Source organism: Ambystoma mexicanum, chromosome 3p, assembly GCF_040938575.1.
Source record: "Ambystoma mexicanum isolate Mex_15411 chromosome 3p, UKY_AmexF1_1, whole genome shotgun sequence".
NCBI classification, from domain to species: Eukaryota; Metazoa; Chordata; class Amphibia; order Caudata; family Ambystomatidae; genus Ambystoma; species Ambystoma mexicanum.
Genome location: NC_090925.1, coordinates 808,808,012 through 808,833,116, shown reverse-complemented (window position 1 = coordinate 808,833,116; position 25,105 = coordinate 808,808,012). Strand labels below are relative to the sequence as shown.

The 25,105-nt window shown below is 46.6% G+C and overlaps 1 long non-coding RNA gene across 2 annotated transcripts in view; it reads left to right on the top strand.

Annotated features, from left to right (window-relative positions):
- The first annotated feature begins 473 nt into the window (after nucleotides 1–473).
- LOC138580916 (uncharacterized) overlaps nucleotides 474–25,105 on the top strand; it is a 124,068-nt gene continuing 99,436 nt past the window's right edge. For both annotated transcript variants that reach the window (XR_011304374.1, XR_011304375.1), the window contains exons 1-2: nucleotides 474–555; nucleotides 954–1,050. This is a non-coding gene — a long non-coding RNA (uncharacterized lncRNA). The remainder of the gene's footprint in view (nucleotides 556–953; nucleotides 1,051–25,105) is intronic.

The following is a 25,105-nucleotide window of genomic DNA, read 5'->3' as shown; positions in this document are numbered from 1 at the left end:
TACGCATTAAGCTCATTTATACTCTCTTTGACAATTTGTAATAATATCTTAGGAAACCATGCTATTTATTAAATATTGACGATATGACAGGAGTCTCTTTCATAGGCATACTCATATATATGAATTTTGCATCATAAAACATGTACTAATCGACCTGCCAAATATTATCGACCACCATGTATTTTCCAAGTCAATCATGAATCATGTCATGCTGAAATACGTTCATATTGGCGCTATCACCACATTGCGCTTTTCCCTTTTCTAACTACAATCTTTATTCAAGTGACTTTACACTTAAACTAACATAGTCGTTTTCTCCTGGCGCAGGATATAACACAGCACACAAGCGTTCTATTCAGAATTAATGGGCACGTTGCAGTAGAGCCTCACAATGTTGCTAGGCAACACTTGATCACGTGACTAACCACGTGATCAGTGACTATATTGCATCCCAGGACTGTTATAGGCTGCCTTGGACAACGCCCTCATTCTTTGACTACTGGATCGGCAAACTTGCACTTCTCTCTTTCGCACGCACATTAAAGTGGTAATATGGTAAGTTTCCTTCCTTTAGAACGCCGCGTGAGACTTTACTCCGTTTGAGGTGCGCTAGCTAGATTGTCTCACTACAGCAATTTATAACTATGAACCAAATACTTAGATTTCTGATCTACACGGTTAAACTCTTACTTATTTGCATTAGCCCTAACTATTAAAAAGAAGTTCGACTGTTCGGTCAAACATTATATATTTTCCATTTTAGTTCACCTTTGAAAATTCCACAACAACTTAGTCATTCGGCAACTAAAACTGTGGAACCTATCACTACAGTCTTATTCGTCTAACTACCTAAATGTGAATTGGTAGATAAGCAATGGAGCAGCTTTGTTGGACATTTTTTCCAATATGATTTGCACTAGCATATATTACTAAAGCGGTTTGTCTGCTTATAGATTCAACAATTCAATGGACGCTGTTAGACCAGGAGAATGCACTTAAAGACTATGCGAGATTCCACGCACAACTAGTACCCTGTCTACAACTTATCAGGTACCATCCAGTAATTATATTTTTATAATTAGGATGTATTTTTGCTCACCAAGTGTCATCCTTAGTATCACCAAACTATATATTTGATACATTAATGATACGCAGCTCATTTGATTTACCAATTATAATAATAAGTCTTTTGGCTTCTCCTCCCTCCCCTCGCCCCCCCACCCCCACCCTCTACATGTTTTTTCTTTTGTGACTCCACCTGGAACTGTACAACTGTTTAACATAGGTAAACCAATATTGTATGTAGTTTGATTTAACTTATCAATGCTAATTTTGGACACTTGTTATGTACCATTTGAATCTATTAAGTCAGTTATAGACTTACACGCCCTGAGGACAACCTGGTTAGGGTTGAAACATGTGATGTCGTTTTTGATGTTTTTTCTGTTGGAACTTTGCCTACCCGGCAGTTTTTCTGTTTGAACCTTGCCTATCCAAAGGATTTGTTAAAGCATAGGCGTTTTTTTCTGTTGGAACTCTGTATATCCAAAGGATTTGGAAAAAAACCTATATGTGGATTCTATGTTATCAATCTGTTGTCAATATTACTGTTTGTTTTTCTACGCTTACAACCTATGATACATGCTGTCTAATAATAATTTTTGGTAAATAGTGGCTATGTTACAGTTCCTTTTTACATTTATCTCTCAACCATCCCTGTTTCTCTGAGTAACTTCCTGATATAAGTTGGGAGCGCAAACAGTGGAGACACCCTAGCTTGATTTAACTATACTATAGGCATTGCGTCTACAGATCCATATTTGGCAAGGCTGTGGGTATCTGTTCAAAAGCCAAAAAGGGACAGCCTGCATTTGCAGTCAGCTCCTGCAGCCAAAAAGCCATCCAAAAGTAAGTTGCTCCTGCAACTCAGCAGCCCACCAAAGAAATCATGTAGACAACAACTGTTGCAAGCAAGGCATGTGAAAGCCCTGAGGACCTTGGCTGTCTGACCTCAGCAACCTACATAAACTGGAAGAATTTTTCCGAGCAGGGAGCCTGGATCAAGTGGAATGTGTCAGCCACAGAGAGGGTGTCCAACTCTCTTTATTAACCTAAGGAGGACACCCCTGGGGAAAAAAGAATCTACAAGGAATGACGGGTTACAGCCTGCACTTACTGGTCCATGTGTTTACCTCAGACCTCGGGCTCTGGGTGCTTCTGAGCCAAATACCCTGCCTGTTGAAGTTAGATTGTTATGGAACCGCGAATTGATGAAAACTGTGGAAAGGGTACTTACTCACTTCTAGTGACTTTGAATGGGGAGACCAGGTCCAGAGCCACAACAAGCTGTTTCCGGCTTGTTAGTTGTCTGGCAAGTCTGGTAGGCAGATAAAAGGACCATTAGTGGCACTCCCCATGCTAGAGGTGCATTTGAGAAGCTGGAGATAGACATTGTAAGTCACATTCACCTATCTACCACCTCAGGGAATCGGTTCACATAGTGCCTTGGCTGCTTCACCACAGCAACTCCAGGTGACTAGAGAATTCTTAAGGGAGACCAAAGTTTGCATTTTTGGATGAAGAACATCCCAAGGCAATGAGAACAATGCTATCCAGAAAACCTTGCAGCATTTAGCCAACTGTGGCTTGGAGGTGTTGATCTCACTCTTAACCCACCAAGCTGGGCACACTTGTAGTGAATACCTTATGTTCCTGCACATCCACCTTTTACTTGGGATGGCACACAGTCGAGAAAGCACATCTCAGGAATAAGGAGAACTCCTCTTGCATTTCAGCCATGGCTTGGAATGAGCATGCAGCTTTTGCCAGCATCTGTATCTCCTGCTTTAACTCACTCTATGCCCCATTCACTGTGCCCAACAAAGATTTAATCTTGAGCACAAGCAAAGTTACTATCGCCACTCTAATAACAGATTTCCTATTTAAATAATTCTATAAGTATATCACCAGCGTGTTCCCCTTTGTTGGGGTCTAATGCAGTCCTGCTGCGCTCGAAGGTTGGAGCACTATCCATAGGGTCACTCTAGCTAGGTCTAAATCAGATTACTCCGTCTGTGGTGCTCTAATCTTCTCAATTGCCTCCCTTTCACTGGGCACACAGTTTCTTATGTGGCCAGACAACTTCTTTGAAATTCAAGCCTCAGTTATGTGAGCACACAGCATGCTTGAGTCACTGCTCATATGGGGCCTTACAAGGAGCATCTCAGTCCATGGCCACCCCCGGCCTCCAGGGAAACGAGACCTCCACGTGAAGCGCCAAAGCGCCCCTCCGTACCTGACTCCGGCACACTTCAGCCCACAGCCACAGTTAAACTCTGGTCTTGCAATGCGGAATTGTCCCACACACACCACTTATGCAGACGCCAAAGCCTGCTGCTGCATATGCATTCGACCTCACCCTCTGACTCAGTAGCATAACACAGTTAGCAGCATCTCGAAATCTTTTTGTGCTGCAGCCAGTGAGGAGAGTTTCTATGAATGATGCGCTCCCAGAGGCCTTATGTTGTCCAGAGGTAGTCATTTAAGGAGCCCCTCTGCTTCTGAAAATACAGATCCTCAAGTGCATGGGGTCCCCTGTCCGTTAGCACAGGATGGACCCCAGAAAATCAAGCCAATGCCGGAGCTTCAAAGGAACCAGTTGTCCCACGAGCTTGGCTGGATAAATCCCACTATATTTTCGTTTTTTACATATTTTTTAAATGTTTTCCAGTGATTATTCCATTGCTATAAAGTTAAAGACAATCTTGATAAAGAACCCTCTCTCTTCCTGCCCTTTGTGTTTTATTGTAGCGGCTACTACTGAAGCACATATTTAATTTGAGAGATGAATGAATTGCCCTTTATCTATTTTTGCGTGTTCTTACCTTGCATAGGAAATACATAGAACTGGGATTTAAAGATAAGAACATGTTACTCACTGTGACAACTGTGCACTCGTAGCCCTTGACACCATTTCCTTAATACTACCAACCAACATCCACTCCCTTGTATTTCTGTGCACATACATCATTAATGTAGAACTGGGAAAAGGAACTGAGCCTGGGAGACTGAGTAGGGTGCGCTGGTTGTGGGGTCTCTGCAAGGGTTTCATACATTTGGACGTCTTCTGTTAGTTCTCTTGCATGCGCTTCAAACCACCTACCAGTGGGATTAGAAAATAATGTTAGGAATGGAGAGAGATTTAAATACTGGTTATTTCATTTATTAACTTATTAATAACCTGTTGTATGATTTAATAGGGATTACAGATACATCCTGGAAAAGGAGCAGGAGTTTCTAAGACAGTTCCTGGCTCAAGGCTCCCTGTAGGCACAGGTGCCAGTAATATACCCTGCAGGATGAATAAGGTCTCAAAGATAAATAAACATAATATCACAGGCTGCCTTATCAGCTATTCCATCAGCAGTCACCCATAATGTTACCATCTAAAATTCAGCTCCAATAAGTAACAACCTGCAAGACACATTCCCATTAATGACACCCTGTTCCAAGACACCTTTTCAATATAATTTTGCCTATCCCCATACACGCACTCCCTCCATCTTCCCACAGGACCCTTAGCCACATCATCCCATCCACCCCTAACTTTTCCAGCCCACTGACCAACCTCCATCTCCCCACCGAGCCCCACCACAAAACCTACCAATAAAACAGCGAATTATGTTCAAATCCATGTGCATTACGCACAGAGCAATCCACAACCAAGGCGCAGAGTTTCTAACAGACAAATTAAGCCTACATTGCCCAACAAGGAGGCTCAGATCGAGCAGCGACATCTGTCTGGAACCGGAACCCTACAATAAAAGAAAATTCTGAGGATCTTCACCACTCTCCCCTCACCCCAAAAACATGGAACGAGCTATCAAAGAATATGCGTAACACAAGAAATCACCTACTATTTAGAAAACTCCTCAAATCCTGGCTCTTCGCCCCATAACTAGAAGAACGCCTACCGGGCATATACACAGCTGAAACAATGCTGAGTGAAGAAACCGATCCTCCCGATCCCCCTAAGCTATCACCCATAAACAGAAGTTAAGGAAGAATAATCTACGGCATATCAATTTACCAACTGAAAGATAGATATGATAGGATGATACCATTGAAAGAACACAGATAGATCGAGATTGAAGGGCAAGGACGATATATCAATATCACCTTGCCCTACAAACTACACACATGCACAGTGGACCACCGACTGAAAATATATAGCAAGGGAGTGGGTGACTGCTAATTTACCGTACCAATACCAGAGTGATGGACAAGACACGCCCCTTCCTGTTACGCTAAGCTCAACAACAACACAGCTGGGAACATGCCACGCCATCACTCTTAACAATTAGACGGACAGGAAAGAAAAGTGGAAAATATGCCTACCTATAGGACACATAGAACAAGATCTATAAGGACTAATGTATATAACCCACTAACCCTATGTTCAAATCTCTGCATACCTAACCCACACGAAAATCAAACACATAAACCAAACCAACAGCAGATGAGGTTTCGCATCGGTCCGATTTTAACACCAAAGCTCAACGCACAGTGAAAACCTCACTGAAGCTGCCAACAGCCACTTCTCTCACTTTCCTACTCCCTCTTCACCCGACTAACCCACCCCGCCTTCTTGTTTGCAGATTGGCCTGAGTGCCTGGGGACCAATTCCGTTGGTGACGGTGCGCGGTACAAATACCTTAGACATTAACATTAACATAACCACCCACCTCCTCCTACAGACCCTACTTCCAATAACCCAAGACCAACTCCACCTCTTCCCTCACCCCAGCCACCATCGGGAACACGCACTCCTCCGCTTCCACAGTACAACCTTTCCATTCACCACCCAACCCTTTTCCTCCAGCACAGCCTGTCATAACAGTATTTAACCTTCTCCTTCCTCCCATTACTCCCCAAATATCTTCCCACCTATCGCCTCCCTATCCATCCCTTCTCAACCTGATTCCTTATCCTTCACACAACCCTCTCCCTTTACCACGCGTGTTTCACACCCTATTAACTCCCCCTCGTACCCTCACCCACTGCCTAACTTCTCACCTCCTCCTCGACACCCATCCTCACTCACCCATGTCCAATACCCACTCCCTCGCCACTCCCATCCCCAGATTATGCATGCTGCACTGGTTTTAGTTAAAACCACTTTGTCGGTCAACGACTGTCTGATCTTATTTCTACTAGTATATGACCCGCAGTGCCCTAATACATGCTTCGCCGCCATATACTTATAACCCATGTATGGATGTATCTTATGTATTTAACTTTTATGCATCTTAATTCTGAGGTGTGCGCCATGCCGGCATTACAAGGCCTTCTGATCACAGTTTTGACTCAACTCTAGGGTATGCCTGGATGCCATCACTTCCTCTTTAATCCTGGCATTTTGGTGAATCGCCGTCTCTGAAAGGGCATCAGGCTCTCTCAATGGGGAAGGGAGCTTTATTATTAACCTGCAGGGTTTCCCCAGGGTTAGGGTGGGGGTACTGTTTTTAGTATTAAATTGCCCTAGAGGACTGTTGTTTTGAAGAGGGTTCAGATTCCCAGTACTGGACTGGGCTGAGTTAGTGTAACTGGTGCCTGCAAAGTAATGGAGATTATGGGAGAGTGGCTCAGGGATCCTCCCCATTCTGCCCCGCATCCATAATTCTCTGACTCGGGTGGCACTCGATCCCATAAACCACTCTCGAAGTGGTCCACAGACCAAGGCAGGGGACTTTATCACATCTTAAGATGCAGGATTGTCCCTTTCCCTGCTGCTGTGCATGCATTCTGTTTCCCTCTGGCGAACAATCACAGCCACCATCTTGAAATTTTTATCTTGTAACCTAGTGGGTAGCGGAATATCACTTTATGGGAGCTCCCCGAGACTGCTTGTTGTCCATAGGCACTCATTTAAGAAGCCCCTCTGATTTGATACCAACAGATGGGCCGCCGAAAACTCTTCCCCAGGATCATCTGGCTCCACCTCACATCATTTTGCTTTTCAATATATTTTTTGAAAGGTTTTTAGTTATTCCCCCACACAGACAATGTTATAAAGGGTAAAAACATCCATGATAAATACATTTCTCTCATTTGTGGACTGTGCATTTATGGTAGTTCCTGATCTGAAGTGAACATTTAAATTGAGCTTTTGATAAATGGGCCTTTATATTTGCTTGTTCTGTAATAACTGGAATTGGCAAGTACAGGTAGTACAAGTTACTCACTGTGGAACCCGACTACTCTTACTCTTTCACCCCTTCCTTCATACTACCATGGACATGCATCCTTCTCCATGGCTCAACACCCTATATTGCATTGATTCTGTTCTGCAATGAAATGCAATATGACTCACTTTAACGAAGTGTGGTGATCTGTTATGCCAAATATGACAGTGTGGTACAGTTGTGTAATGCAATATAATGAAGTGTGACACAATGTAATTGCTTGTGATGCTGTACAATGTATTTCTGCTACTCAGGTAATGCTGTGTTTTGTCTGATTTCTGTACACGAGAGCTCAGGAAAGTAACTTGTAATCACTGGACTGGGGCTTTTCTACCAACTGCACACTGGAACGCCATCAGCGCTCCTAAACACAATTCCACTCAGCCTTATATGGACCATAATTACACCATCCAGGGTACCCCAACTATTTGATTCTACCTCTAGACTGAGGGGTATGATCAAAAAGTTGGGGCTGGCAGTGTCAACTAGTTGCAGGGAGAATTGGGGTAGGATAGGGTTACTGGGATAGGGAGGTAGGTTCCCACTGCAAAGTTAAGGAAAGGTTCAGGGCCATCCCTATTCTGGGAACCCCAATTGCCTCACATATAAATATTTTTCAAATTTAAAGCTGGAAATGGTAATTTGTTGTTGAAGGTTTTATTTAGAGACTAGTCATAAGTGCTGTCACTGTGGGATAATTTAGGACTCGATAAAGAGATCACCCAGTTAGAGAAAGAACAGCTTTAGATGAGAACGTAAGAGCAGGAGCCATTCCTAGATATTAACTCCAGCAGAGCATTATCAGAGAAGTGCAGAGTCCAGGGTTCGACCATCCATGCCCTGAACGATCACACATTCCCACCAATCCGAACATCCCAGTGGAACAATTCACTTCAACTACTGAGTCCCCGTGAAGTAGAGAATCATGGTCAAGACTGACCTAAGGTGTACCCAGCGGCGAACAGTTTCAGGTATTTCACCCTAACCCAGAGCAACCTGAGGGTACTATCTTACCAGCTGGTTACAGTGGTTAACCAAGCAGAGCTCTGCAGCAATGAGCGATCCCTAGTGGTTAACCTCTTCCCTACCTGCAGGTGTAGGATAGTCGGCCAGTTTTGGTGGGATACCAGTTGGACCACCAAGTGAGACAGAGAGTGGAAGTGTCTACGAAGACAGTTGGTACTCACCTTTGGGATCCAGTCTGGCTAATTAAGATGCAACATCTTCTTGGCAAGGGGAACCTCCTCAAGATGACCTGAATGGCTCCATAGAAGTCTTTCAGATGTGATGATGGGGCGCAGCAGTGACTGGCGGGTGCTGCATTAGCTCAGAGGAGCTTGAAGATCAAGCCCAGCAAATCCTCCACAGAGAGACCTCGAAAAGGAACTAGAGAGTGGAGGAAAGAAGGGTCCCCACCAAGCCCCATCCGGTCCATTGGTAGAGCCTGGTCTGGAACAGCTAAGTTGCTTCAACCCAGAAGTCGTTAACCCAGACCAGGTTCAAGATTGGAGATCAGGGCGGCACCCTCCAAACCTTGGGGAAAATGCAGTGATAGTTAACCTCAAAGGGTCAGAGATAAGGTGGGAGGGCCAATATCAAGGAGAACCAAAGGGAAAGACAAAAGAGGGTGCAGAGAGTCTGCAGCCAGAAAACACACATTACACTATTAACCCCTTATGTGCCAAGGGCGAAGTATCTCGTCCTTGGGATTACCTCCCTGTTGCCAAGGACGAGATACCTTGTTCTTTTATGCACTCTGTTTTGTGCGATCCCTGCAAAGCAGGGATCGCACAAAACAAACTGTAATCCAACCCCCGGGTTATGTGAGGGGGCGGTCCATCCTTACTGCTGGGGGCTGGATTACCTTCAGTTTCACGTCAGCATGCGTAATGCACGCAGACATGAAACTGAAAGTATTTTCACTGCAGCAGCCATTTTCGGCTGCTGCAGTGAAAACACAAGGCGAGTGTCCACCTTGCTCTGCCTCGATCTCCGGCTGTATTTCAAGCAGTGGGTTTTGGGCACCTTGGGGGCAGAATGGCAAACTATTGTGCCCATCTGCACCAAAGGGAGTTGGGTAAACAAAGGAAAAAAGTGAAAATGGTAGACAGCATTTTAGGGGGGGCTGTGGGGCAACCCAAACTGCCGGGGAATTTTCTAATGGGAAGGGGTGGTGGCCCCCCTCCCCTCACCCACAATGGAGTGGGGGCCATGTCATGCGGCCCTCCCTGGGGGCAGATATCTGCTCTTCGGAAGGGACACCTGACCCCAGGGAGGAGTGCATGACAGCCCCCTCCCTTATCTGCCCCCAGGGAGGGCTACATGAGATGCACCGCCCCTCCATTGGGGGGGGATGGAGAGGTGCACCCCCCTTTACATTACAAAATTCCCCGGCAGTTTAGGGTGCCCCTCAGCCCCCATAAAGTGCAGCCTGCCATTTTGAATTTTTGTCTTTGTTTACCAAACTTACCTTGGCGCAGATGGGCACACTGGTGAGCCAATCTGCCCCCAGTGTGCCCAAACCTTACTGCCCCACCCACTGGGGGGGGCCTGTCCCACATTTTTTGGTGGCCCTCTCCCTCCCACCCCAAATGGAGGGGGGTGTACCTCACGCAGCTGTTTGTAGGAGCCCTAGGGAGGCTTGCATGAGGTGCCCCCCCAGCCAGTTGAGGTGGGGGGTGAGGGACAACACAAAATGTCGGACAACCCCCCCAATGGGTGGGACAGTAGGTTTTGGGCACCCTGGGGACAGAATGATACACTATTGTGCCCAACTGCGCCAAGGGGAGTTGAGTAAACAAAGGAAAAAAGTGAAAATGGTAGACAGCATTTTAGGGGGGCTGTGGGGCACCCCAAACCGCTGCAGAATTTTCTAATGGGAAGGGGTGGCGGCCCTCTCCCCCACCCACAATGGAGTGAGGGCCATGTCATGCGGCACTCGCTGGGGGCATGTACCAGCTCCTATGTTAGACCCAAGGGCTAAATCAGAAGTGGTGGCGTGACACGTCGTGAATCAATATAGTCTTTCTGACAATATACCCCTCAAGAGTACAAAAGGACAGATTGAGGTGAGTATTGCCCGAAAATGAGTTGCACCATGGTAAACAGCTGGCTGCAAAAGAAAGCAAGGGATAAGTATAATGTCAGTAGATAGAATCAAGGACTAAAACAGGAATATGGCACAGTACTCACTATAAGGTTGTTGCTTTGTCTGTTTCCAGCACGGATGTGATGGGTATCCCTGGGAAACAGAACAGACTATTACATAGACAATAGGTCTAATTACACGAAGATAAAGGTCTACGTGCACTCTGCTTACCGATAGTAAAGTTGTCAGGAATTGAGAAGTGTCCCACGTAGAAATAGCAGAAGAAGAAGTGTCCCACGTAGAAACAGTAGAAGCAGAAGAAAGTTCCAGGATAATAGTAGCACCCTATTCCCGCCAGCAACGAGGACGCCTGAAAAAAGTACTTAATCCTTGCGCCAATGCGCCCATGTCCCACAGTGTCCGTAAAATCCCAATGCCGATGTGTAGAATCCCAAGCACCAGGGAAGTGAAGAGGCGGGTGAGTATGAAAGGGGTACCCGAAAGGTGATTCCCATGCAGTCCAGTAAATATTCAGTATTCAGCGGCAGACGAGAGCAGAAGTACCAAGGAGAACCGTAGCAGTCCAGTAAACATTCCGAGTCACTACCATAAACAAACGTGGAGCCAAATCAGCAAACAGGACAGGAAATCCGATATACAAGCCAAATAGTCAAGGAACCATGAAACGAGAGTTCAAAACGTATCGCAGCTTACAGAAAACAAATTCAGAAGCAGCGCCGTGCAGGATGGGCGCAGCTTATATCACAAACAGCTGATAGCTTGCACGACGCGTCGCCGTAATCCAGGAGATGTACGTCCTGTGCATTGGTAACCAGCGTTTCCATGACAACCCATAGCGTTCTCTGAAAGAACGAGCGCGTGTGGACGAAGCCTTAACCTGAGGCTTTGGTAAGCGCTGTTTAACTACCAAAGATCGGGACAAGATAGCAGAGTTACTGGAGGCATGGGGCTGTCTACCTCCATATGCTGAATGTCCAACACCTGGGAGAAAAGATTTGAAGCCATGGTGGGACCTCTGGGACGGAATCCTGACATCCTAGGAAGGGACACCTGACCCCAGGGAGGAGTGCATGACAGCCCCCGCCCATATCTGCCCCCAGGAGGGCTACATGAGATGTCCCACCCTTCCATTTGGGAGGGGTGGAGAGATGGACCCCCGTTTACATTACAAAATTTCAGCCTGCCATTTTCAATGTTTTTCTTTGTTTACCAAACTTGCCTTGGCGCAGATGGGCACAATAGTATGCCATTCTGCTCCCAGGGTGCCGAAAACCGTACTGCCCCACCCACTGGACCCCACCCCACCCCAAATGGGAAATGCATGGGGTTCCCTGTTTTCCTTGCTGGCTTTGACACCATACTGTCCATCTGGCACTTTTGGGGGGCCCGGCCTGCCCAAACTTTGCTCAGGGGGGGCCCAGGCCAAAAAGGTTTGAAGACCACTGCCCTAGGCCCAAATCTGTAGGTTACCCCCCTTCTGCTGTCTAAAAAGACTTGGTGTTAGCCGCGTTTTCGGCTTTTCTCTTGTACCCAGGTAGCTGCACCCACACATGTGAGGTACCGTTTTTTGTCGGGACACCTGTGCGAACGCGGGAAGGTAGGCCATGTGTTGTTGGCGGCGTGTTTCGGTGGGTGAGCCGAGTGAAATGTGTGGAAATTGTGAGGGTTTTATCCACATTTCGGACTTTACCGGGGATCTCGGTAATAAATTCTGGGCCAATTTGCACAAGTCGGACCTCAGCGGATTCCCACGTGTGTCCTCTTTTCGAAAATGCATGGGGTTCCCTGCTTTCTTTGGTGGCTTGGACACCCTACGCCCATATCTGTATGGTGTGCGCTTGAATAGAATTCCACAAATTCTGCTGTCCGAAAAGACTTGGTGTTAGCTGCGTTTTCGGCTTTCACCTTGGCGCCCAGGTAGCTGCACCCACACATGTGAGGTACAGTTTTCAGCGGGATACCTCTGGGAGCGTAGGAAGGCAGGCCATGTTTTGTTGGCGGCGCGTTTCGGTGGGTGAGCCGAGTGAAATGTGTGGAATTTGTGGGGGTTTTGCCACATTTCGGACTTTACCGGGGATCTCGGTAATAAATTCTGGGCTGATTTGCGCAAGTCAGGCATCTGCGGATTCCCACGGGTGTCCTCTTTTCAGGAATGCATGGGGTTCCCTGTTTTCCTTGGTGGCTTGGACACCCTAGGCCCATATCTGTATGGTGTGCCCTTCAGCAGAATTCCACAAATTCTGCTGTCCGAAAAGACTTGGGGTTAGCCGCGTTTTCGGCTTTCCCCTTGGCGCCCAGGTAGCTGCACCCACACGTGATAGACCGTTTTCGTTGGGACACCTGTGGAAACATGGTAAGGTATGACATTTTGTTTTGTTTACATGGTTTTCATAACGTTTTGACCCATTTGCTGGTGCCCTTTGTCACACAACCCTTTAATTTCCCAAATGTGCCCTACATTTAGTCACTGCTTTAGGCACCATACACTTTTGTAACCTGCACAAGTCACCTACCCTTGAAAAGCTCTGCATGTTCTCTTTCAAAAAATGTATGCTTGCCCTTCCTCACCACATTGGTTTTCCTGATTTACACATGCTAAGTATGTCTGTTCAGGCCGTAAGCATAAAACTCCTGTGTACCATGGCTCAGTTTCTGGCTTATGGTATTGCTTGTTTTGTGAAACACTACAAAAAATGTGTGATTTCCTAAGTGCAAGAGTGGGGGGAATGTAGCGGAGCATTGTTTTTCTCAAAATTCATAGAAGCCATTGCCTTACCAGGCCAACCATGTCCACCACATACCTTTTTTCGGTAATTTTCCCGCCTTTTCCCAAAACTATGGAATTTTTCCATACCTAGTTGTTGCCTGACCTACGCAAATCACCCCTTCCTAAACTTGGAATTTTGTCTATTTTTCAGAAATGTATGCCTTTCTATCCTCCAATTCGGCTTTCCTTCCCTTTTCTTCCATTCCGTTCATGCATGTCCAATTGGCAAACATTTACAAAATCGCCTACCTCTCACAAAACGGTTGATAACCACATCAAAATATTTTTTTTTCATTTCCACTCAACCTGTTCATGAAAGCCAGGAAATTTGGGAATTCAGCACAGCAAAGCATTTGTTCCTAGCTCTTACAAGGAAAAAAAACACAGGCTTCTTTGTACATCATTTTATTGGCATTTTTTTTAAAAACCCACACTTTTCACCTTTTTTGGTTATTTTCTCTCACCCCCCTATAGCAACCTAGGATTCCTGGGTGGCGTTAGGACTGCCTACATGTGGGGAAAAAAAAAGGATCCAAATTCGGCCAAGATATAGCATGTATATTACAAGTACATAGCAAAAAAGGCACTGAATGGCGACATACCGAAATCACCAAAAAAGACTTTGGCACTGGGGAGGGGGGAAACCCATGGCAGTTAAAGGGTTAAAGTACTGCTACCAAATGAGGGCGATTCCTCCAGAGGATAACTGGAGGTGGAGATCAAACCTCTTTCGCCACAGTGGAAAGAGCTCCAATAGGCAACCTAAGTACCCTTTCTGTAGGAGATAGTGCAACTCAGGGCTGTAGTCTTACAACAATGGTAAGGAGAGGAAGTAGACTTTGACTTCTCATATTGCAGCGAGAGCAGGCCCGAGAGAGCGTTGTGCCGGGTTTGTAGGATTAGAGGGCTCATTGAGAATATGTGCCCTCTTTGCAGGAATTGCATCATACATCTTTCTTGAAATGAACACCACAAAGAAAAAGCAAGTAAAAGGCTTCCAACAAATGCTCCTGCTAGCATCATGTGTATGCCTGAGGTGACCTGCCTGAAGAATCCATACGGGTGTCGGTTTGGATCCATGGGGAGTCCTGAACCTGTTAGACTTGGGCAGCACAAGCAACACCATACACCCTGAGCTGCTATCATTGCGGTGTTATGGCAGAGAACAACTTGTTCATGTGCATTGGATGACCTATATCACGGCAAGGGTTCCAATCCAGATTGGGAACACAGCCTGGAATGCCAAAGACCTTGTGATCCTGAATCTCTGAGTATCTGGTGTTGGGGGGGGGGGGTAGGTTTCCTGGACTCAAGGAATGGATGGAATCTCTCTGTCACAAAGATAAAAAGCCTCAATACACCAGCAATAACCTCTTGCGTAAACCAGGTGACCAGGTGGTATGCATGTGAGATCCAAAGGCATATCTCCTATCATTGTCCCAAAAGACCTCTGTGTTGAATTCCAAAGATTTGCCTGGAGTAGAGAAGTTCTACTGTTTTCCACAGACACATATTTAAGGAGACCCCCCGCCTCTGAAATTACAAATCTGCAAGTGTACGTGTGATCGTCTCATAACCACCAGATGGGCACCCAAAAATCAAGCCAGTGCTGGAGCTACAAGGGAACCTGTGCTTGACCACAATCGTCTAGCTTCACCAGACCTCACACATTTTTTAAAATATATTTGTAAATGTTTTCTAGTGATTGTCCCAAACAGGCAATATTATAGTGGTAAAGGCAGTCAAGATAAAGAACTTTTCTAATTCCTGCTCTATTAATTGTAGTACCAGATCATCTTGAAATACACATTTGAATTGGGATATTGCCTTTGTGACTGATCAAATTCATGACCCTGTAAGGACGCACAGGGAAGTCTCCTGACTGGGATGGGCAATCTGTTCGGATATATACCAGAACTGATCCTTCCCCAGAGGTGGGGTGAGGGAGTTTAGGTCCAGATCCTGCCCCCACCTGAGGGTGCGTTGATATTTCTGCTGGTACCACTGTCCCTTCCACTGTGTCTGTGAGCCTCTTTTCTGTTCAGAGTCCAACTCTGTCTATTCCAGGACAGCAACTCCCACAATGCACCATGGTGCAATCAAGAAAACCCAGGCCCGGGGAATGGAATCGAGAACAGACATGGAATTGACTGGTATTTGTCCTGCCAAACACAGATGAATCAATCAACACACAACCTACAAAACTCATATGGACCAGAGGCAAATGATGGGGCAACAGAAAATTGAGAGTGAGAAGGGTCTGCAGGGGAGCAGAAGTGGCTCGTAAATCCTCCCCAAAACTAATTGGAAGCAAAACCCACCAGTACAGGGAGATAGCCACAAGGAATACAAGCAGCCTGAGCACACGTCTGTTCTTCTGCAAATGGAAACTGAAAAGAGTCCGGAGCTAGCAGTCTTTTTGAAGTCTTCCAGGTATAGCTTAGCCAGAGATTGCCCAAGGGAGGGAGATAACGGCCAGCCATCACAGAGGAGACTGAAAGGTGTGTTGCTGAGGTCATGTGAACTAGGGGGCTATGCGGTGGGCGGACAGTGAAGAGGAGATTGTGGCAGTGTTCTGAGAGAGTGCAGGTAAGGTATTGTGCATAAGAGAATGGTGCCAGCTGAGTGTAATGTGGTACGGGGCAGTGTAAAAGGTGAGCAAAAGAAAGGTGAAAGGTAGACAGAGGGAAATAAGTGTAGGTGGATTTAGGATGTTATGAAGGTGACAGTAAGTGATGCAAGGTGTGCGGCAGGAGTGTAGTGAGAAAGTGAAAGGTGGTAGTAAGAATAGCAGGTGGGAGGGCATAGAGAAGGAGGAAAGTAGTTTGGAGCGACAGGCACAGAGAGTGCATAAGATCTGGAGGGAGGAGTAGACAGAGGATCTTAAGGGATAAAGGAGTGATGAGAAGAGTACCATTAGAATAAGAGAGCGAGGAAAGGGAGAGGAGAGGTGTTGGTAGGGTGAGGGTGGCGGAAGTGAGGATGGAAGAGAAAGAGGGGAGCAGATGCAAGGAGAGGGGGGAGGGAGAGAAGGAAAGATGTACAGGAAGAGAGGGAAGATCATGGATGGAGGAGTGTGGAAATTGAGATAAAGGAAGGGATAGGGACTGAGAGAATGAGAAAGTGAGAAGGGAAGAGACTGGAAGAGAAATCCTTAGTGACATTGTGCAGACCAACAGACCAGAAGTATCCCTTAGAGTCCCAGGGAGAGAGAGATAGAAAATGGCACATCCTTTAGGTTTCCCCATCAAGATTAGAAACACTTAGCTAGTAGAGGTTACCTTGCTTTATAGTACCTCTGGGAAAGTCGGAGGGGGATAGGGACACCAGCGCTTGGGTGGAGAGAGTTCACTGAGGTTGAGTGAGTCGGGGGACACCCTTACTTTCAATCACCCCCGTCTTTTCAAACCAGTTCTTTAAAACATTAATAAAACACATACAATCTACTGTCTTTCTCTGTTGATTTCTGAGGCCATCTGTGTCACCTTTATTTTTATTTACTTGTGCTGCCCATGCGTAAGAAAAAGGTAGTCACTCTGTGAATGTAGTGCACTTTGTCCTTTTCTTATCAAGGTCCTTCCGCTCTTTTTTTATTTATGTATGTGTGTATGTTATCAGAGTAGAGCAGAGAAAAGGGACCAAGGTTTCAGGCTGAGCCGGGTGTGTTGCTTTTGAGGTCTGAGCATGGATGGCATATGATATGATATATGATAATATGATATGGCATTTATAGCGTGACTATACACAAGTGTTTCAAGGCACGACCAGGCAAGGGAGGGGAACAGAGGGAAGACTGAGACAACGACCTTACTAGGCCAGGCGACATTGAGATCGCGCAAGTGCAGGGGAGGTGGGAAAGGGGAAAAGTGCAAGGGGGAGGGGAAGTGCAGTACATAGGATAAACAGTAAATATAGAGAAACAATAAATAAGAAGTGCGGCCCGCTGGTGGCAGGTGCATGGGTAAGTGCAGACAGCATGTGTCAAGTGCTGGTAGGAGGGGGCTGTAGGGATGCATAAACAGCCCCAGAGTACGAGGGTTGCCAGGGAGCAGTGAGGGTGTGCAACTGGGGCGGAGGGGACCTGGGCCTCAGGACAGAGGGTAGCCAGGTGACCAGTGCCGTTTCAGCCAGGAGTTCAACAGGGGAGAGGAGAGAAAGCAGAAGCAAAGAGGAAGGTCTTGAGGTGCTTCTGGAACCGGAGATGGTTCTCCTCAATTTTCAGAGTGGCAGGGAGGCTGTTCTAGAGGGAGGCCCCAGCCGAAGAAAGAGATCTACCACCAACTTGGTGCTTGGAGAAGCGACTGACCCTGAGGGAGTTAAAGGCGGATGAGCCAAGAGCTTCGAGAAGGAAGATATTTAGGAAGAGAGAGTTGAAAGTATTGAGGCACCAGGCCCCAGAAGGCCTTGTGGACCATGCAGAGGGTTTTGAACTTAATCCTTGCAGCCACTGGGAGCCAGTGCAGAGATTTCAGTCCTGGAGAGATACGATCCTTGGGCTTGAGGCCAAGGACAAGTCTCGCAGTCCTGTTCTGGATGAGTTGCAGAGGGCGGAGAGTAGAGGCAGGCAGATTTAGAAAGAGGTTTTTGCAGTCGTCAAGTCTAGAGAGAACCAGAGCTGTGGAGACAGTGAGCTTCTGGGTGAAGGTGAGGAAAGGAAGCATACTTCTGAGTAGGTGCAGCTGGTAGTGTGAATTTTTAGAGATGTCAGAGATGTGAGGAGAGAAGGAGAGTGTGGAGTCGAAGATGATCCCGAGGTTTTTAGCCTCGCAGGTGGGAGCAGGAAGAGGGCCAAGAGAGGCCGAGCAGAGAGAGACAGGAAAGGAGGGAGCGGGTGTGCCGGTGAGGAGAATCTCAGTCTTACTGGCATTAAGGCAGAGATCTTTGGCGGCACACCACTCCTGGATAGCAGCCAGACAGTCGGAGAGGAGACAAGGAGAAGAGGTGGCTGAAGGGAGCCTGAAAATGAGCTGAGTGTCATGAAGTTAAAACCATCCAATTGCCAAGATGACGCCTGCCCGGCTCCAATCATAAAGGAAGCAGCGCACAACCTTGCCCCTTTCATCACCTCCTTCATCAACTCTTCCTTTAAATCTGGCATAGTACCTAACAACCTCAAGGATGCTTGGGTAATCCCCTTGATCAAAAAACCTAACCTAGACCCTAGCAATCCCTCCAACTATAGGCCCATCACCATGGTGCCCTACCTCCTCAAAAACTTGGACCGCGCTGCGTATCTACAAATTCAAGATTACCTCGATACCAACAACCTATTGGGCCTCAGACAATCGGGCTTCCGCCCGAGACACGGCACTGAGACAGCTCTGATAGATCTAAAAATCCAAATTGAGGACATGAAAGACGAGGGTAAACAAGCGCTCCTACTCCTACTGGATCTCTCTGCGGCCTTCGACTTGGTTGATCACCAAATCCTTTGCCAGCACCTCAAAATTGCCACCCACTTCTCTGATGCAGCCACCTCATGGATCAGCTCATTCCTTGCAAACAGGTCCATGAGGGTCTTCTCCCCACTCGCCGCCGCTGACCTAGGTCACGTCCCCTGTGGAGTCCCACAAGGCTCATGCGCATCACCCATGCTCTATAACGTATTTACGAAACCACTCTTTGATATTCTTGACTATCTGGGTGTCACCTACACAAATTATGCGGACACCCAGATACTCATCCCTATCACTGGGGATTATGTAACGGACACCAAAGCGCTTAATGCAGTCTGCACTGCCATCCAAGCGTGGATGTCCCACCACGGGCTTTGCCTAAACGACGAGAAAACTGAGCTACTCATCCTAGGTTCTCAGCCCAAACTTGCAAAACTCGACAGTAAATATGAGGCCTTTAACATTGATGGCAACATTATCAAGGTTACTAATGTCACTAAAACCCTCGGTATTTACCTGGATTCCACCCTCTCACTCAACCGACAAACCAACTCAGTAGTCTCAGCATCCGCGTATACGTGTAAACTGATCACAGCTTGCCGTCCTTTCTTAACAACGGACAACTGCCTTATTCTCGCCAGAACCCTCATCTTATCAAAAATGGACTACTGCAACGCCCTTTACCTCGGAACGAGCCAAAGAAACATTGATAAACTACTGGTAACCCAGAATAACGCCAACAGGGCTGCTCTAAACATACCCAGGCGCGCCCACATCTCTTCCACCAGACGCAACATACATTGGCTCCCCATTGCATGGCGCATCGCCCTCAAAACACTTGTTCTTAGTCACAAAGCACAGAATAACGCTGCACCGGCATACCTATCAGCGCGCTTTACCCAACACACAGCCTCCAGACCTTTAAGATCTGCACAAGCGCACACACTTATCATCCCCAGTTTCAAGCTTCAAACTGCCAGAGGCTCGAGCTTCACAGTCCTTGCGGCGAAGCTCTGGAATTCCTTACCCAATGAACTCAGGAATGTCCCTTCCCTCCAATCCTTCAAAAGTAAAACAAAACACTGGCTCCATGAGCAAGACGCTATGGCGGCCAGTCCTATGTAACACTGGCTGCATGCTGCACCTTCCCGGCTACCTTGTATATAATGCATCTGTATATTACCCCTGTAAATGTTGTACATAATTTATATATGTTTATGTATATATAAGTGCAACCTCTAACTGCCTGCTGTAACACTTTCTTGTAACCACCTTTCTAAACATGCGCCCTGATGCCCGTGGGCAGGCTGCGCAATACAAATAAATACAAATACAAATACACTGAAAGTTGGGGCAGAGAGCGGCAATGTGGTGGGCCGTAAGTCCCTGGTTTTGGTTGAACAGCCAGGGAGAGAGGTTAGACCCTTGGGGAACACCACAGGTATAAATAGAAATAGAGATGGAAGAGAGGAAGGACCCAAATTGGACCTGGGAGCATCGATCGGAGAGGAAAGAAGTCAGCCAAGCCAGGGCCTGATCAGTGATACCCAGGTTATCACAGAGACGGTTGAGCGGGATGGCATAGTTGACCATGTCAAAGGCAGAAGAGCGATCAAGTAAGATGAGGACACAGGCGGTGTTGGAATCAAGGCTGGAGAGCAGGTCTTCACGGATGTTCAGGAGAACAGTTTCCGTGCTTCTGGCATCTCTGAGGCCAGACTGATGGTCATGGAGACAACCAACAGATTCAGTGTGAAGATTAAGTTGGGAGATGGCCAGCTTTTCCCAGGAAAGGAGTGATGGAGATTGGGCGATAGTTAGCCAGGCAGGACGGGTCGGCAGAGGGTTTCTTAAGAAGAGGGTGCACAAGGAAGTACATCAGGGGGGAAGGGAAAACTCCAGTGGCGAAGGAGTGGTTGCAGAACTCAGCCAGAGCAGGAGCCAGGGTGTCAATGTGGTCCTTGATGGTTTTGGAGGAACAGGGGTGAACCTGTTTTGATGAGACTTTCATAGATTGGACTTGTCTAGAAACCTTGTCTGGGGAAAACAGGGGAAAGGCAGAGAGGAAGAGAGAGAGGACAGGATCTCCTGAGTTTTAGAGATGAAATGAGAAGCCAGAGCCGTGGAGTGGGCCTGCGAGGGGACAGGAGAGGTAGAGACTGCAGCAGGATTGGCCAGTTCCTTGCAGATTTTAAAGAGTTTGGCCGAGTTGTTAGATGCCGGAGAGATGTGGGCTTGGATGTGAGCTCTCTTCTTGGTGCAGACGGAGAGCGGGTATTGCCTTTGGAGCAGGTGGCAGGCCAGTTTGTCGGCGGATGTACCGGAAGCACGCCATTTCCACTCAACCACCTTGCACTTGCGTTTCAGGGTGACAAGGTCTGAGTCATACCAGGAGTTGCACTTGGCTTTGGGCTTCAAGCGGATCCTCATAACAGGGACAAGAACATCAAGAGTATCAGATATAGGAGAGTGGAGCATGGAAAGGGCTGTGTCAGGGTGTGAGTCAGCCAAACGAGGAGAGGAGGGGTTGAGAAAGTGGCGGTGAAAGGCTCAACTGATAAATGCTTCATGGGTCGGATAACCGAGAAGGTGGGCAGCAGTGCTGGAAGTGGATAGGCCTGAGGGGTAGAGAGAGTGAGCTGGGAAGAAAGGAGAAAGGGATCACTCCTGGAGAGAGGGGTGGTGAGAGGGATACAAAGGGGAAGATCTGAAGAGATCAGAACATCCAGAGTGTGCCCTGCAGAGTGAGTCGGGCCAGAGGGCAGGGATGTCATTTCACCAAAATTCCAGGGGTGGCGGAAGTGAAACCATACGACCCTTGATCTCTGATGACATCACAGGAAGTGGTGTCATTGCACCCCATGCCAAAGTGATATCACAGGAAGCGATGGAACACGGCCTTTCACCCCTTGACAAAACAGGAAACAGTATCAGATAGCATTGTTCCTAAGTACAGTACAAAAAATATGGTTATGATATCACTATAATGTGATATACATTTCCTACAAGAATGGATCACCAATTCTATCATCAATATCAGTGTGTTTAGGCCCATATTACCAAATTACTGTGAATGTAAGCAGGCGTCCATGGCCAAATGATAATGATGTGTTATTATATAGCACTTACGCTTCATCGCTTTATATAGAATACATACAATATCACCCAACCTGTGTTGGTACTCATTTATCGACCTCAGAAGGATGAAAGGCTGAGTTTAGGTGTTTAAGAACAGACTAAATCAGTGACTCACCCCCTAAAGTATGCCTTAAATAAACTTTGAATGAGTCCAGCAATTATGGTATAGAATTCTAGAAAGACAAATTATTTGTTATTCCTATTCTTTCTTATTTAGGGTCATTGATGAAACTGTTAGACTTGTGGAACCCATGTTATTTTTTATTTTTTTATTTTTTTAAGAGAGGCCTAAACAAGAAAGCCAGCCACTCCAGAAGCAAAGAGCCACATGGCGCTGGCCACAGCCCAGGAGTTTGCATTTAAAAAATAATAATACAAGTTTTTTAAAAATGTTTTTTTAGGGGTAGCATGGGAGACCACAGGGGTAGCAAGGGAGAGCTCGGGTCACAGTTGCGACCCCTAAATGATGTCCCTCCCAGAGTGGAGAATAGAGAGTAAGAGAGAGTCGCGAAAGAGTCCAGAGGAAGGATCGGAAGCATCCAGGTGGATGTTAGTCTCCAAGAAGGAGGAGTTGAGAGGTCGGGACCAGGAGGGAAGAGGAGAGGTCCGCCCACTCAGAGAGGAAGGAGATCTGACCAGGTGGCCGATAGATTGTAGCCACAGTAAGGGAATGGCTAGGAGAGAGAGAGAGTCTGCAGACGAGGCATTTGAAAGAGGAGTATGCCTGCCTTGGAATGATAGAGGCAGGAATCCACTTGGGGAAAATGAGGGCTGCGCCCTCTCCGGAACGGATGGACCTGGGCTCAGAGAGGATCTTGTAGTCATCAGGGAGGAGAGTGTCAAAGCTTGTGACAGAGCTGCCCGTTTACCATGTATCAGTGAGACCGAGGACATTGAGGTCAAGTTCCTCCAGGAGGCGGCAGATGTCGGAGTGTTTGACAGCTGAGCGAGAGTTTAGCGTGGTAATATGTAGAAGGTTGCCATCCTTGAAAGACTTCCGGGGATTGGTACAGATCAGAGGTACGCCTTGCGGAGGTGTAGAAGAAACCCGAGGGGGGGCAGAAGAGGATGGGAGAGAGGGCAAGGTAGCCAAGGAGGAGACAGCAGGGAGAGGCAAGCAAGCCGTGGAGGGAAGAGGGGGGACAGCAGGAGAAGGAAGGAAGTTGATGATGCACGGAAGCATCTATCAAAGAGGCGAAGATTGGCCTGAGGGCCTTGGACCAATACGGTACCATTCAGGTAAACATTTATGATGACCTTAGAGTGTTGAAGGAGGTCAGGAGGGCCTCCCACCGGGTGCCACCATTAATGGGAGAAGAAGAGAGAGGAGAAAGCTCAGAGACCATATGAAGAGTCCATAGGTCTGGTTGAGTGAACGACAAAGAGCATGTCGGTGAGGGTTTGCCCAGAGGAGGCACAGGTATAGGTGTCAGCGATAGGGAGGCCTGGGTTGGAGACCAGGATGTCCTTTTTTTTAAACCTCTTCCTACCAGATTTAGTGAGGAGAGCAGGATAGTCGATAGAGAAGCAGTTGGAAAAGATAGAAGAGACAGAGAGCACCAAAGAGTAGGTGGGGAGAGGAGAGGAGAGGAGAGAAGAGGGAGGAGGGGATGGGGCGGGGAGAACACTAGGGAAGGATGCACAATGGTACAATGATCATAGAGTAAATCAACACGCCGTACTGCGTTTGTGTTTATTTAGGCAGCCAAACGGCCCAGTGGAGATTATTTCGGTCCACGGCCATAAACTTCGCTGAACTCCACCACTGGCTTTTCTTTCCAGTGCGTCACAATCGTGATGAACTACACGGTTGTTACAAGTAAGCGTTTCTATTTTAAATGCCAATGTGCTTATGTACTCTATACGGCTTAGTATGGATGGGTTGCTGCACTACCAAGTCACAGCAGTTAAATGCATGTTATACATGCTTTGTTCTCTCGTCTGCAGGCATTTTCAAATATGCGGCTGCTCGCATGAATAAATTCGCCCTGTTATTTAACTGGGCCACAAGGGACAAATAAGAAAAACTGTTTTCCTCTTTAAAAAAACAGTGAGTACCAACCCGCTATTGTAGAATCACTTTATTGGGTCCCCACTGTTTAGGTAGTCTTTTAAAAAAATACACATGTCCTTTCTCACTATAGGGCATACATCACGTGAAGCGCCACTTCTGGGAGCACTCACGACGGGATCTACTCCATCTTACCGGTTTGCCAGCCCCTGAAAGTTTCAGAGGAGGTGAGCAGGTGTCATACAGTAAATTAAGAAAACTGTATTTGAACATTAAGTAAATTAATTTTTGATTATATACAGAGATGACAACGCCATTCATTTTTCATTTGTAGATCTAAGGCTCTCTTGCCACACACACCGTCCACCTTTGGTTTTCTACCAAGAGGCAACGCAGAATTGGCGATTGCCCTCCTGTCCTGAAGAAGGTTGAATATTAAGTCACGACACGAGGGGACTGTTTCATCCTCGTTAAGAGAACTCAACCGAAACATGTTGACAATGGTTTTCTAAACCCCCTGAATACCAACAGAGGGGCACATTGTGAAATAACTGAGTGCTTAATTCAATAACTGTTTGACCTATTACTGTGATCTAAACAGAACATCACTTTTTTCAAATTTTTTGTAAACATGATGACTGTATGAGTTGTGAATGATTGGTTTGTGAAGGGATGTATTGCAGTTGGTTTGTGGAGCTGACTAATGAATACAAACATTGTAAATATACTTTTTATATGACATATGCATTTGTATAATAAACAGAAAGCTATTATGATATGAATAATAGTTGTCATCTCTGGTCTAGTTGGCCCAATCTCTTTATTATATTATAGAATTGCCTGGAGGGCCAAAGACGTTAATCAGGCTTCCCTTTCTTACCTTAAGTACAGAGATACAGACATTCTGTCCCAAGAATGATACCCGCCAGCAAGCAGTTATCACCCGTGATGCCTTGACTCTTAGGACGGCTGGCTTCTGAAAAATGTGTTGAGTCCTCAAATAAGTTATAAGAATTTCCTTTAAACCATACCAGTATCAGCAGACAAGGCAATGACGGAACCTGATCTTGAATATGTGTGATAATGCCTTGGTCTAGGCTACCCTACTTGTGTCTGAAGAAAACCTTCTAATCAATGACTATCACAGATTATTTGCTGCTTTGTTTCTGTGCCTATAAACCCGGTTCAAATAAATACACACAATGCACCCAAGACTCAATTTTGACATGGCCATAACGAAGACCTGAAAGTGGCCTGAGTTCCACATCCTAGAACTTATCAAGCCACGGTAACCCCATTTTATATGCTTCTGGACCACAGATTGCAAGAAACAGCAAAAGAGAAAACAAAGGATGCCTGTGGCGTTGATGTCTAGCTAATCCAGTGAACTATCCAGGTTCCAAGCTGAACATAATTGTAATAGTAATTGGTTAACGTATG